Source organism: Lepisma saccharinum, chromosome 8 (genome assembly GCF_977018435.1).
Source record: "Lepisma saccharinum chromosome 8, izLepSacc3.1, whole genome shotgun sequence".
In the NCBI taxonomy this organism is placed as follows: Eukaryota; Metazoa; Arthropoda; class Insecta; order Zygentoma; family Lepismatidae; genus Lepisma; species Lepisma saccharinum.
The window spans coordinates 38550304-38564014 of record NC_139236.1 but is presented as its reverse complement, the minus strand read 5'-3'; the positions used below and the strand labels follow the sequence as shown (position 1 = coordinate 38564014).

At 33.2% G+C, this 13711-nt stretch overlaps 1 protein-coding gene across 1 annotated transcript in view; it reads right to left on the bottom strand.

Moving 5' to 3' along the window:
* LOC145991421 (transient-receptor-potential-like protein) overlaps positions 1-11437 on the bottom strand; it is an 885379-nt gene extending 873942 nt beyond the window's left edge. Inside the window, exon 1 of the mRNA XM_083127420.1 lies at positions 11309-11437. The gene's annotated coding sequence lies outside the window, so the exon portion shown is untranslated. The remainder of the gene's footprint in view (positions 1-11308) is intronic.
* Between the last annotated feature and the right edge of the window lie 2274 nt (positions 11438-13711).

Genomic DNA, 13711 nt, shown 5'->3' with positions numbered 1-13711 from the left:
TCGCAGTACAAAATTCAAAATAATTATATCGTACCATTTCAGTATGGGATATTGTTATACACATGGGCGTATATATATGTAGTTCACGGGGGAGAGGGATGGATCAACTTTTGGTATGATTAGGGTTGCTTTATTTCGTAAGTGAAAATCCAGGACACTGCTGGCCGGAAGCTTGTTGGGGAGCGGGGGGGGGAGGGGTGCTGGACCCGACAAAGTTTTGTGTATGTAGTCACACTACTTATTAGTATTGATACTTTTCTGTTCATCTTGTGTCACTACGTTTTTAAGAACCAAATTTCTTTAATATGATTCGAGGGGGGGGGGAATAACTGATTTGACAGTCTCAATGTAGTTTCTTATCGCAGAAATTCCGAAACTATCAGGAAATTGCAGATATTGGTCTGCAGTCCCATCTGGTGTGTGGAATTACGAAATTTCCTTCCCATCCGTATCCCGTCCTATACGTCTCTAATTTAAGAGAATGAAATAAGTCCGAAGGAATTTTTCATGAACAAGCGGATAGAACAAGGAAACTGGTAATTTTAGTGAACCAAAAAAAAGAGAGGGGTTGGACCCGTTGAATCCCCCTTAAATACGCCCATGGTTATACACATTATTTCCTTGTAATAATTATACATAAACTAAGTATAGATATGTACTGTGCAACTAATGTAATCTTCTCAGTGTATTTTCTCTTATCTGCACAAAAATATTTGATCATAATTTGCGCAACAGAAATGGAACACAAACTGAAATTGCTTTATGGAAAAGAAAGTTAAATAGGCTTTATAAATAAAGTGAAGAATGTGAAAATTCCTATCTTGCACTACATAGATTACGGTAAGTATCGATAAATATAAGTTTAAAAATTATTTTTGAGTGTCTGGTCAGCAAACCAATTTTATAAGCAATATTTTTCGTATGGCCTGAGAACACACACGCAACTGAACCCTTCCATTTACCTTGCACGTGAGCAGCACGGATATTCCATAGAAGAATGATCATTACAAAGCATAGCTTTCCTTTCTCCTATCGCTCCTCCTTCCATTATTTAAATCGGGGCAGATTTGTAAAACTGCTGCACGTGTTCGCTCACCGTGGGCTACCCATCCGGAACTGGACGCTCGAAGCAGACGACAAACGAGCTCTCCCTAAGGAGTGACGTAGTAACATGGCGGCGGCGTGTTTTCAGCGCAACGCTAGCCTCGCAACTTTGGAAGTCTCGTTTCTGCCTTAAACTGGACGCAGAGAAACGCGAGAACTTGCAGGGGTTATTTTTCCAGGGTGTAGTTTTTAAAACTGCTGTAAAAAAAATTGAGTGGAAATGTCCATTATATTTTACACACAAAAGATGATGTTTACAGTTAAATTATTTGAATCAGAGAATAATATTTTACAGTAATTGATTCATTCAGCACTAGTCAGTACTTTTATGCATCAGAAAGTTTTCTTAATTTTCTATTACGCATGCTATTTTGGGCTATTCTTAAAATGTATTTCTAAGGCAAACTGGTTTAATTTTCTGCTTATAATGCAAAGTTGACATAGTTTTCGCACAATGCATTGTACATTTGTTATATCCTCTACTTACAATCCTTATATTATGCTTATTTAATGTATAACTAACTAAGTCTCTAGCCTTTTTACACCCGAATGTTTATGACTGCAGCATGCCTTTCATCTGTCCCTGTCCTGAGGAAGATCTATATACTCCTTTCCTTCCCTACCAATTTTCTTTAGGTCCATCTCTACATTATCCCTCCATCTTTGTTTTGGTCTTTCTATTGGTCTTTTACCATCAGGTTTTCCAACAAGAATCCTGAATACTCTTTTTTCCTCTCCCATATGTACCACATGATCTATACACCCAAGTCTTTTTGATTTAAGCATTCTAATAATATCTGGACATGAATACCAATTATGAACTTCTAAATTATGTAATTTTCTCCATTTATCTGTCTACTCATCTGTTTTAGGCCCAAATATTTTCCTAGGGATTTTATTTTCAAATACTCTCAATTTATGTTCCTTTTTCAATGTAAGGGACCAAGTTTGTTTACTGTATTTAACTTTCATTTTTTGTAATTAACAAAAATTAAAAGCTTATGCTGTAGTTATTATATATTTTTCTATCAGCTTATTTTGAAATTAATATTATTAGGTATAGTCTTTGATTTATAACTATATTGCTTTTCTATCAATTTATCTAAGAGTACATGCAGACAAACATATGTGTACACACTTTTATGTACATAGATATGCCTTTTTTCAATATTTTAGTATGAAGATTGCACTTTAGCTATTCAAGCAAGGGTAGGACATCGGGGAGGCCAAAGGTAGGAAAGGTAGGATTTCTGATAATTTGTTGCAGGATTTTGTTTTCCAAGTATAGATGAGAACTGAGCTGGAAGACTGTTTTGAACCTTTTCATGAGAGTTTACATGTGAACTGTATGCAAATTGAGCACTATTGACTGTGCATGCTTCTAAGATTTGCTGTTATTTCACATCAACTCTGTGAGACTGTAGACAATTTTCCCATTTCAAGTAGTTTCTATTGATTGTATTTGTATATGTTTTGGGGACTTGACAGTTTTATGTTATGAGGCAGTTTATTGTAGAATATTTTTTACCTGATGGTATGAGATATTGAGTGTCTGCTGCTTTACTTGTAATTATTTTCCTTCTTGTGTTGTGTATTTGACTATCTTTTGTCCAAGTTCGTAGTATTTAGAATAATTGTTATTGACTTGTAGATGTAGGGAGTAATAATCCTTTGCAAGATGCCCTATACTTTAGTCTGAACATTATTCTTAGTGTTCACTTTTGAAGCCTTAGTATTCTGGTAGTATTATTAATGTAGAGGTAAATTAGGGTGAAATGTAGGCATTTTTCTGATAAATTATACTCACTTAGTTGTTTCAGCAGGTAGAAGTTGCATGATGGTTTACTGCTGATGATGTTAATTTGCTCTTCTTATGTACTATGTATGATGTAGCTTACTTGAGTAATTGGAATTTTCTACTGAAAAAGGATTGCTTGTCTATTTTATTCCTATGTTGTTGAGTTTGTCCATAAGCAAGCCATGTTTTTATACTAGGGCAAATTATTTTGTTGTTAAAGTAAAATATGTTAGTTAATGTAAAATTAAAGTAATTAAAAATCAATTTTTCAAAGTTAAAGTTTAAAAAATACAATTTTCTAAAATTAAAAGTTATAATAGTACATTTTTGTTAGTAGAGTAAATTCTTTTGTTGTTAAAATAAAATATATTAGTTAATGTAAAATTAAAGTAATTAAAATTCAAAAATAAAAAAAAATACTGAACAAATAAACAAATAAAGATCTAAGAAAAAAAGCAAACAACCTAAGTCAAATTCAAGCAGCAAGAGGAATACACAGAAACCAACATGGCATCCAGAAAGAGAAATCAATAGTCACACCCACAGCACAGTTTAAAAAACTACATAGCTGAAACCTTAGAGAAACATAAAACTGCAAACACAATATATCTAGATTCTTCCAAAGCATAGAATAGAGTAAAAACATGGCTTGCTTATGGACAAACTCAACAACATAGGAATAAAATAGACAAGCAATCCTTTTTCAGTAGAAAATTCCAATTACTCAAGTAAGCTACATCATACATAGTACATAAGAAGAGCAAATTAACATCATCAGCAGTAAACCATCATGCAACTTTTACCTGCTGAAACAACTAAGTGAGTATAATTTATCAGAAAAATGCCTACATTTCACCCTAATTTACCTCTACATTAATAATACTACCAGAATACTAAGGCTTCAAAAGTGAACACTAAGAATAATGTTCAGACTAAAGTATAGGGCATCTTGCAAAGGATTATTACTCCCTACATCTACAAGTCAATAACAATTATTCTAAATACTACGAACTTGGACAAAAGATAGTCAAATACACAACACAAGAAGGAAAATAATTACAAGTAAAGCAGCAGACACTCAATATCTCATACCATCAGGTAAAAAATATTCTACAATAAACTGCCTCATAACATAGAACTGTCAAGTCCCCAAAACATATACAAATACAATCAATAGAAACTACTTGAAATGGGAAAATTGTCTACAGTCTCACAGAGTTGATGTGAAATAACAGCAAATCTTAGAAGCATGCACAGTCAATAGTGCTCAATTTGCATACAGTTCACATGTAAACTCTCATGAAAAGGTTCAAAACAGTCTTCCAGCTCAGTTCTCATCTATACTTGGAAAACAAAATCCTGCAACAAATTATCAGAAATCCTACCTTTCCTACCTTTGGCCTCCCCGATGTCCTACCCTTGCTTGAATAGCTAAAGTGCAATCTTCATACTAAAATATTGAAAAAAGGCATATCTATGTACATAAAAGTGTGTACACATATGTTTGTCTGCATGTACTCTTAGATAAATTGATAGAAAAGCAATATAGTTATAAATCAAAGACTATACCTAATAATATTAATTTCAAAATAAGCTGATAGAAAAATATATAATAACTACAGTATAAGCTTTTAATTTTTGTTAATTACAAAAAATGAAAGTTAAATACAGTAAACAAACTTGGTCCCTTACATTGAAAAAGGAACATAAATTGAGAGTATTTGAAAATAAAATCCCTAGGAAAATATTTGGGCCTAAAACAGATGAGTAGACAGATAAATGGAGAAAATTACATAATTTAGAAGTACATAATTGGTATTCATGTCCAGATATTATTAGAATGCTTAAATCAAAAAGACTTAGGTGTGTAGATCATGTGGTACATATGGGAGAGGAAAAAAGAGTATACAGGATTCTTGTTGGAAAACCTGATGGTAAAAGACCAATAGAAAGACCAAAACAAAGATGGAGGGATAATGTAGAGATGGACCTAAAGAAAATTGGTAGGGAAGGAAAGGAGTATATAGATCTTCCTCAGGACAGGGACAGATGAAAGGCATGTGTTGCTGCAGTCATAAACATTCGGGTGTAAAAAGGCTAGAGACTTAGTTAGTTATACATTAAATAAGCATAATATAAGGATTGTAAGTAGAGAATATAACAAATGTACAATGCATTGTGCGAAAACTATGTCAACTTTGCATTATAAGCAGAAAATTAAACCAGTTTGCCTTAGAAATACATTTTAAGAATAGCCCAAAATAGCATGCGTAATAGAAAATTAAGAAAACTTTCTGATGCATAAAAGTACTGACTAGTGCTGAATGAATCAATTACTGTAAAATATTATTCTCTGATTCAAATAATTTAACTGTAAACATAATCTTTTGTGTGTAAAATATAATTGTTAGTTGCACTGATAAGTACAAATATTAACTTTATACGCCTTCATACACTCTAAATAACATAACTTTGATATATAAATTAGTAACAATTTGTTAAAAATTAAGTTAAACTGTAGAATTGTTTTCTTAAATAAATATAAAGTAGTAAAAATACTAAACAAATAATTCCTTCTTTTCCTATTTAAAGGATGCCAAACAGTGTAAACCACTTGTTAGTGGCTAAATAACATAAAATTTGAAGGCAGTAACAATATTTTTTAAAAAATACTGTTTTTTACCTAACTTTGTGAATTAAATACTAGTACATTTTGTCAAATTATAAATAAAATATACCTATTTCTTTGGTATTTGTACTAAAGTGAGAAAAATGTTACTAAAACTTGGCTAGTACAGTTAATCTGAGAGTTTTAGCTTTATTTGTCCGTAACTGGATATAATTGTAACTTGTTAATCTCGCCAAACACAATCTTTACCTCAATTTTGGAAGCTAAATGAACTTTAGCATTTCGAATTACATATAGTGAAGGCCTCTATAGTGGAAAAATAAACCCAGTCTGTAAAAATTGGAAATGTTGTCTCCTTCTCTGTCGAACCAGACCAAGATTGTTCTCAAATGTTTCAATATATTTCTTAACATAACAAACTTTTCAAGAAAAGAATACCTTGTGCCCAGATAGTTTAGTTAGTATAGCGTTAGGCTTTTAACCTATCTGTCCAGGGTTCGAGTCCCTGTCTGGGCGATAACAATTTTTAAATTTTGTCATCGGATCTTGTGCAACAGTAAGTCGTGAGTAAGCTTTTAAGTTTCTCAAATATCAGCATCTTTAGTTAACAGTACAGCATAACTAGTATTATTATAATAGAAAAGTTCTGGTGGTAGAACCTACACCTACTGTAATATCTCTGTGGTATTAACTTACATGCAGCCCATATCTTTTGGGACTGTTTCTCCTCCGTTACATTTCCTCGCCATTTACCCTTAGCGTCGCGATTAGCCTCAGAAGCAAAAAAAGCGAAATCTTATATTTGTTCTTTTTATATCTCTGAAACCACCTATACTATAGAACTACATTTAATGAATATTGCAGTCTTCCTGTTTGATCTGTTAAATAATCCAGTCAATAAAAATATACTTGCATAGAAAAATCTGTTTTTCAGATACTTTAATCGGGTAATCTGCTTTTGCGTACTTCCTCAGAAATATACACAATCATAGTTCTTTATAAATTTAGCACCTGATATAGAATAAGTCGAAGTCTAGTTAGAGTTGGCCTGTAAGTGCTTCTGGTACATGTAGTTACTTGAAAAGCAAATATTGGGTGTATAAAAAATAGCATTCTTGTGAAACAGTAAAAAATCAACCTCATTTCCTCGTAGCATTAGCTGTAAATGCTTCTTGCAGGTTAACAAAGCTCTGGCGTGTGGACCTACATCACCTACAATCCTTTGTAAGGTTCGTGTTGTCCTATAAATTGTCGATATACATACTAAATCCCTAGTTACAGCCTAAGGTTTTAGTTTCAATCAGAGAATTTCAGTGTTCAGATAGTGATTGTGGCCTCGTATAATAAAGAAAATAGAAATAACCCAAATGTTGATGCACCCAAAAAACCAGTAATACTTCAAAAATACCTTGAAAAAGGCTTTAAGGCTAAATTATTCTTCTAGCATAGAAAAAAAGTTTAGCAAGTGGACCTATGGTCCATATAGTCAGTCGTCTGTGAACTTCGTCTTGTCCTGTGAATTGAGAATATATTGATAAATGGTTATATATATTTTTTTAAAAAAAGAAACAATGTTGGTAAGCGTCCAGATATGACGCTTCGGTAAAGGGATTTCAGTCTTTATAGACACACAATAATTTTCGTTACACTAAAAATTTGGCCTCGTATAAAAGTAAATAGTCGAAATGATAAACATTTCGTGTACTTTATCCAGTAAACCTTAGCTAGAAATACAATAACAGCGTTACAGACATAAAAATTAAGCAAGCTTTGATATTCTAGTAGCACATAATAAATATAAAATATCCTTTAAAATACTCTGACAAATAGTTGTGGGTTATCTGAAATCAAAATTTTCAAGCCCTCTCTCCTGCATAAATAGGCTCTAGAATTCACTAAGCCTCAAAATAATATTGGGTACATAAAATAAAAAGCAGATGGAGAGTGATGCTGATCGCATCATCTCCAAACAGCAAAAACAAAAGTATATGGATGGAGCCCTACCTGATATATTTTGGAAACTTTACCTAGTATAAAAGTAATAAAATACTCAGCAAACTCGAAAATAAACAAACTTTCCTACGTAGCAGGCGTAACCGGACCTAAATAAATACATATAGAAATACAGAACCAAAAATAGCATAGTGGAAATCAGTAAACCCTAATAATAATAATAATAATAATAATAATATATTCTGTGGCTTACATTTTAGCTAAAAGTACTTTTTTTAGTGTTTTTGAAAAAATTTAAATAAATACTAAACTCTAAGTTAAAAATTTGTAAATGTATATATAATACAAAACAAAATAAATAAAAATTAATACGTACCCTGCAAAAAATCAGTAAAAAAGTTGAAAACATCTCTTTGTGCATCCAAAATATAATAACAAATCCTTCCTGACTAGATTAAATTGTGTTATTTGAGTAATATTAAGCCTAAACTTGTAAAATAAAAGGGTAAAACTTGACGAAACACACTTCCTGTGTACAAAATATAATTCAAAACACATTTAAATTGTGTTATTTGAGTAAACTTGGAGAATAATCCTGTAAACTTGGAAATATCTCTCTCTCTCTCTCTCTCTCTGTGTGTGTGTGTGTGTGTGTGTGTGTGTGTGTGTGTGTGTGTGTGTGTGTGGATGTGTGTGTGTGTGAGAGAGTGCGTGTGAGTCCAAAATTTAATAAAAAATGTTGCTTAAATAGTACAAATAGTGTTATTTTGGTAAAAATTAACATAAAGTTGTAAAAGATTTGACATAAAGTCAAAGTTTGGTAAAAATGTCTTTGTTCCAAAATTTAATAAAAAATGTTGCCTGAATAGTACAAATAGTGTTATTTTGGTAAAAAATTAACATAAAGTTGTAAAATAATAAGTTCAAAGTTGAAAAAATGTCTTTGTAAATCTAAAATATAATAAAAAATGTTGCTTGAATAGTACAAATAGTGTTATTTTGGTAAAAAATTAACAAAGTTGTAAAATAATAAGTTAAAAGTTGAAAAAATGTCTGAGAGTCCAAAATTTAATAAAAAATGTTGCTTAAATAGTACAAATAGTGTTATTTTGGTAAAAATTAACATAAAGTTGTAAAAGATTTGACATAAAGTCAAAGTTTGGTAAAAATGTCTTTGTTCCAAAATTTAATAAAAAATGTTGCCTCAATAGTACAAATAGTGTTATTTTGGTAAAAAATTAACATAAAGTTGTAAAATAATAAGTTCAAAGTTGAAAAAATGTCTTTGTAAATCTAAAATATAATAAAAAATGTTGCTTGAATAGTACAAATAGTGTTATTTTGGTAAAAAATTAACAAAGTTGTAAAATAATAAGTTAAAAGTTGAAAAAATGTCTGAGAGTCCAAAATTTAATAAAAAATGTTGCTTAAATAGTACAAATAGTGTTATTTTGGTAAAAAATAACATAAAGTTGTAAAAGATTTGACATAAAGTCAAAGTTTGGTAAAAATGTCTTTGTTCCAAAATTTAATAAAAAATGTTGCCTGAATAGTACAAATAGTGTTATTTTGGTAAAAAATTAACATAAAGTTGTAAAATAATAAGTTCAAAGTTGAAAAAATGTCTTTGTAAATCTAAAATATAATAAAAAATGTTGCTTGAATAGTACAAATAGTGTTATTTTGGTAAAAAATTAACATAAAGTTGTAAAAGATTTGACATAAAGTCAAAGTTTGGTAAAAAATAAGTTCAATATTATATTAAATAGCACACAGTAACATAAATTTACTACCTAAATCAATAATCAAATGGTTCTAGATTCGATACCCCGTGATAAAAGCACATAGTGAAAACTGTATGCCCAGTCCCTGATAGCTCTCCCTTCTTCCTAGTACAGATATAAAACCCTTACGCTTCGTTCTCCTTGTTCAGAGTAAAATTCTCGCTCCAATCTAATTGGGTATCCCAAAATCCTTTTTTCTTGTGTTCTCGGTAACCTTGGCATACTTTGACAGAAACCTGTTCTAACATGCAAGCGCTCTACCCTGAAACACGCGGTAAAGCGTCCTGTGCCTTGGAGGCAAACCTCAGCGGAATATTAATTGGCGGCGGAAACCGGTTCTGCAAGCGACGCGCAGTTTCAAAAAATTTGACCCTTGCTGCGCATTTCCAGACATCCTTTGTTGTCTGGTTCAATCCCTCCCCTGCCCTACAGTATTGCATAGCTTTCCCCTGTTCTTGCGTACTAGTTAACCTTGAACTCCTTCCCATCATCCTTTGTTCTAGTGTTCTCGGTAACCTTGGCATACTTTGACAGAAACATGTCGTAGCATGCAAGCGACGCGCAGTTTCAAAAAATTTGACCCTTGCTGCGCATTTCCAGACATCCTTTGTTGTCTGGTTCAATCCCTCCCCTGCCCTACAGTATTGCATAGCTTTCCCCTGTTCTTGCGTACTGGTTAACCTTGAAAAAACCGGTTCTGAAAATCTACCGACGCGTTCTCTGATTGGTCAATCAGATTCTTCCTTTGTTCTGACGTTCTGACGTCATTTGACCTTGAACGCACACTCCCCAAATTCCTTTCTCTCCTACCTTCAACGCCGAGTCGAGATTCTGAGACAGTATACTGTCTAGCGTCTGAGATCATCGTGTTTCATAACTTAATGAAATTATTGCATAGTACTAATTAATAATATTACATATCGCGGGTTCGAGTACCGGGACCGTCCCCAATCGTAATTGGACCTGTACCTACACCCATTACCACCTTTCATAGCGGTTCATAAACCGTAAACTCTTATTTTCAATATTATAAACATTAATTATTATCGATTCCTACATTACATACTTTGCAGTAATGAATATAAAACCATATGCATAGCGTTTAGTACCTCTAATTACCTTCTATATACATATTTTTTCATAAAATAAATAATTATATATTCATAAAAGTTATAATTAAGCAAATACATAAATGTAAAGTATTCTAAGTACGTGCAAATGAATTCTAAGTACATGCGAATTAATTAAAACCCGTGCAAATTAGTTATAAATACGTGCAATTAAATTGCGAATATTAAATAGCGACCGACGTTGGCGCGGATCAATACTACTCTGAACAGTTTTCTTTTGCTATATTAACCTGAAAATAAATCTTAGAATGAAATTTGGAGCCCCAGTTTTGAACGCCTAGACACGGGTAGTAAAATTTTCACCTTGAAAGTTAGTTGTACACAAAAACATCGACGGTATGCAGCATCAGGCCCAATTTCGTCTTAATCCGGCCCTGATCCCACCAAAAATCGAACTTTTTTTTAATTACAAGTTAGTTTCAAGAGTCATTAATCTCTAGCCGGTTAGGTGTAGCACGAGCACGTTAAGTGGTTGATTTACGATGTCGGCACCAAAATAACCGGGTTCGAATACCAGCATGAGCATATGTGATCTTTGTGAGTACTCCTGCATCAATTTTATCCAATCATCACTCATCTTCATCGTCGCGGTTAGCAGACAGCGGAAGAAACGCGAGTTAAAGTAACGAAATACAAACACTATTCATTGCCCTTGTACTTATTTTACGTCACTTGTCTGTCGCATTTGGCTAATTACAACGATGAGGAATAATGATTAAGTGAAAAAGTCGATGGGATACTCGCAATGAAAAGAAATGACAAACAAGCAGGTCAGAACCTGGTGAGACTTCGAGTTCGACCACTCAACGTGGTTGGGCACTGAAGCGGCTGTTAACCTTGATTGATAGAAATATGGCGCAAAGTCACAAAAGTTGAACCTAATAACAAATATAATAAGTTTGTAACATACCTTATGTACATTGCTTCCTGCACTTGTATGCTGAATGGATTAAATGTATTGTCCACGTAGTTTCATCCATTTATCATATATCACATTCACGTTACAAGTACGAATATGCTTTCTTTGAACTTGACGGATGAATAAAAACCGATAGAAATGTTCGAAACAATTTTCGCAGTCACGTGCACGTACACCACCAACTTGGAATGTCATTGATGTATCACGAAAAAGCCTGAAATTACGGTACACGAATCCTGTATTTCGCTCACAATACGATATCACACAGTTTAGAGCTTCCATTCAATATAAATATATCTTCAAATGCAACAGAATCACTTACAAACATTCCATCTAACACGAACACACAAGCACTACGTAAGGAATACTTCCAAGAATTCACCACAGGTGTCGCTACTTGTAATAGTGACAGGCTTGCTTGAAGACGTTCGTTTTTGCTCAATCTGGAATGCTTTACATAACGTTCTTAAGTTCCACAAGGAATATCACGATAAGGGATGCAGCACTATAAATGGAGATATTGTCATTTTTAACATTAATGAACACAAATTTTACAGATGAACGTACATTTTCTCATTTGAAGTGTAGTAAAAGTTCTGAGAACTGTTTGTGCACTTTCAGAGAGACACGCCCCCAGAGAAAAGGCTAATCACTGAATCGCAGTTTCCACGGTTCAACGGACATTGCTGTGTGTGGAGCTGCGTTCCACATGAATCTTTACTCCGTTCAATAAAAATCTTGATTGATTGATTGATTTGGTGTTTTAAGTCCACTTTATGCACAGTAAGGCTAATCGTGACTCGACCTACAGTTTAAAGTGGAATCCGGACCACTATGAGCCTCCACCGGGTGTCGAACCCGGGACCTCTAAAAAAGATTATTAAATCGGTTTCGCAATGTGAATTGATAATGATAATGGATTTTAAAAACAGATGCAAAGAGCTTCAAAACAAGACCAAAATCGTATTTGTAGGGCAACGACTACCCAATGCAAAGAAAAAGTAGTTCCACAAAAGTGATAAGAACGGTGTTTGGACCAATTCTTAAAATCTGAAAATTAAGAACTGTATTAAAAACCTTCTGCCTGCACCTATTAAAATTTCATTACGATCAGACTACCCGTTTTTTATTTACAAGATTTCAAAGAGAGCGATCATTTGCAAAACTAAAAAAGGCATTTTTTTTTTGTTCTCACGGCGATAAGAAATGGAAGGCATACTTGAAAAAAAAATTGTTAGTATAGATTAACGCAGAAATGAATAAGCTCAATTTTGATGTAATTCGTGTTCATGTAGGTCTACTGGTTAATTTTAAATTGGAGTCCAAACTCGAGAATCCATAATTTTTAATCCGACAATAGCGCTTGAAGTAGTTTCGATCAATAGCCGGAACGCCAACCACAAACAAATAGTGAGTACGACTACTACTACTACTACTAATAATAATAATAATAATAAATTCCTATTAAAGTAGAACCTTATTTATTATTATTAGCATTATCAATGCTCTCTTTCTGGAAAGAAAGGTTTCCGTACTGTTCAACTTGGTTTGTTGTTGTTATTATATATTATTGTGCAATGGCCGTATTTAACATTTTTTGCATGTTTTTCTTTATGAACATCGGTGGAGGCACGAAGTCGTTCGGATCCCACTTTAAACCGTAGGTCCAGTCCCGATTAGCCTTATTGTGCATAAAGTGGGCTTAAAACACCAAATCAATTAATCTTTCTGAACATATTTAAGACTACCTTCAGAGATTTACTTTACCCGAAAATTTACAATTATTTGAATTAGCAAAAGTATTAATGATTTGATCGTAATACCACTGAGAGTGGCTAAAATGTATAACATTATCAAGTTTCAGATTGTATTATTATTCACTTGCGACTTCAGTGCTCCATTGTAAGATAACTCGTCAAAAACAATAATTGATTAATTGAGTTTGTGTTTTAAGTCTACTTTATACACAGTAAGACTGATCGTGATTGGACCTACAGTTTAAAGTGGGATCCGAACCACTATCTGCCTCCACCAGGTATCGAATCCGGGACCCCTTAATTACAAGGCGACGACGTTCCCACTAAGCAATCGGGAAGACACTTCCAATCTTTGTCCACCTTACTCGCAAAATCAACTTCTCATAACTAGAGCCTGAATTTTTATGTAGACAAAACATACGAAATATGTACATAAATGTTTAGAAAAAATAGAGTTGTTGAGTTGGTGTTTAAATCCACTTTATGCACATTAAGGCTAATCGGGACTGGACCTACAGTTTAAAGTGGAACCCGAACCACTTGTGCCTCCGCCGGGTGTCGAACCCGGGACCCCTTGATTACAAGGTGACGCCATCGGGGAGGTCCTTTTAGAAAAAATAGTTGAAATATGTACAAA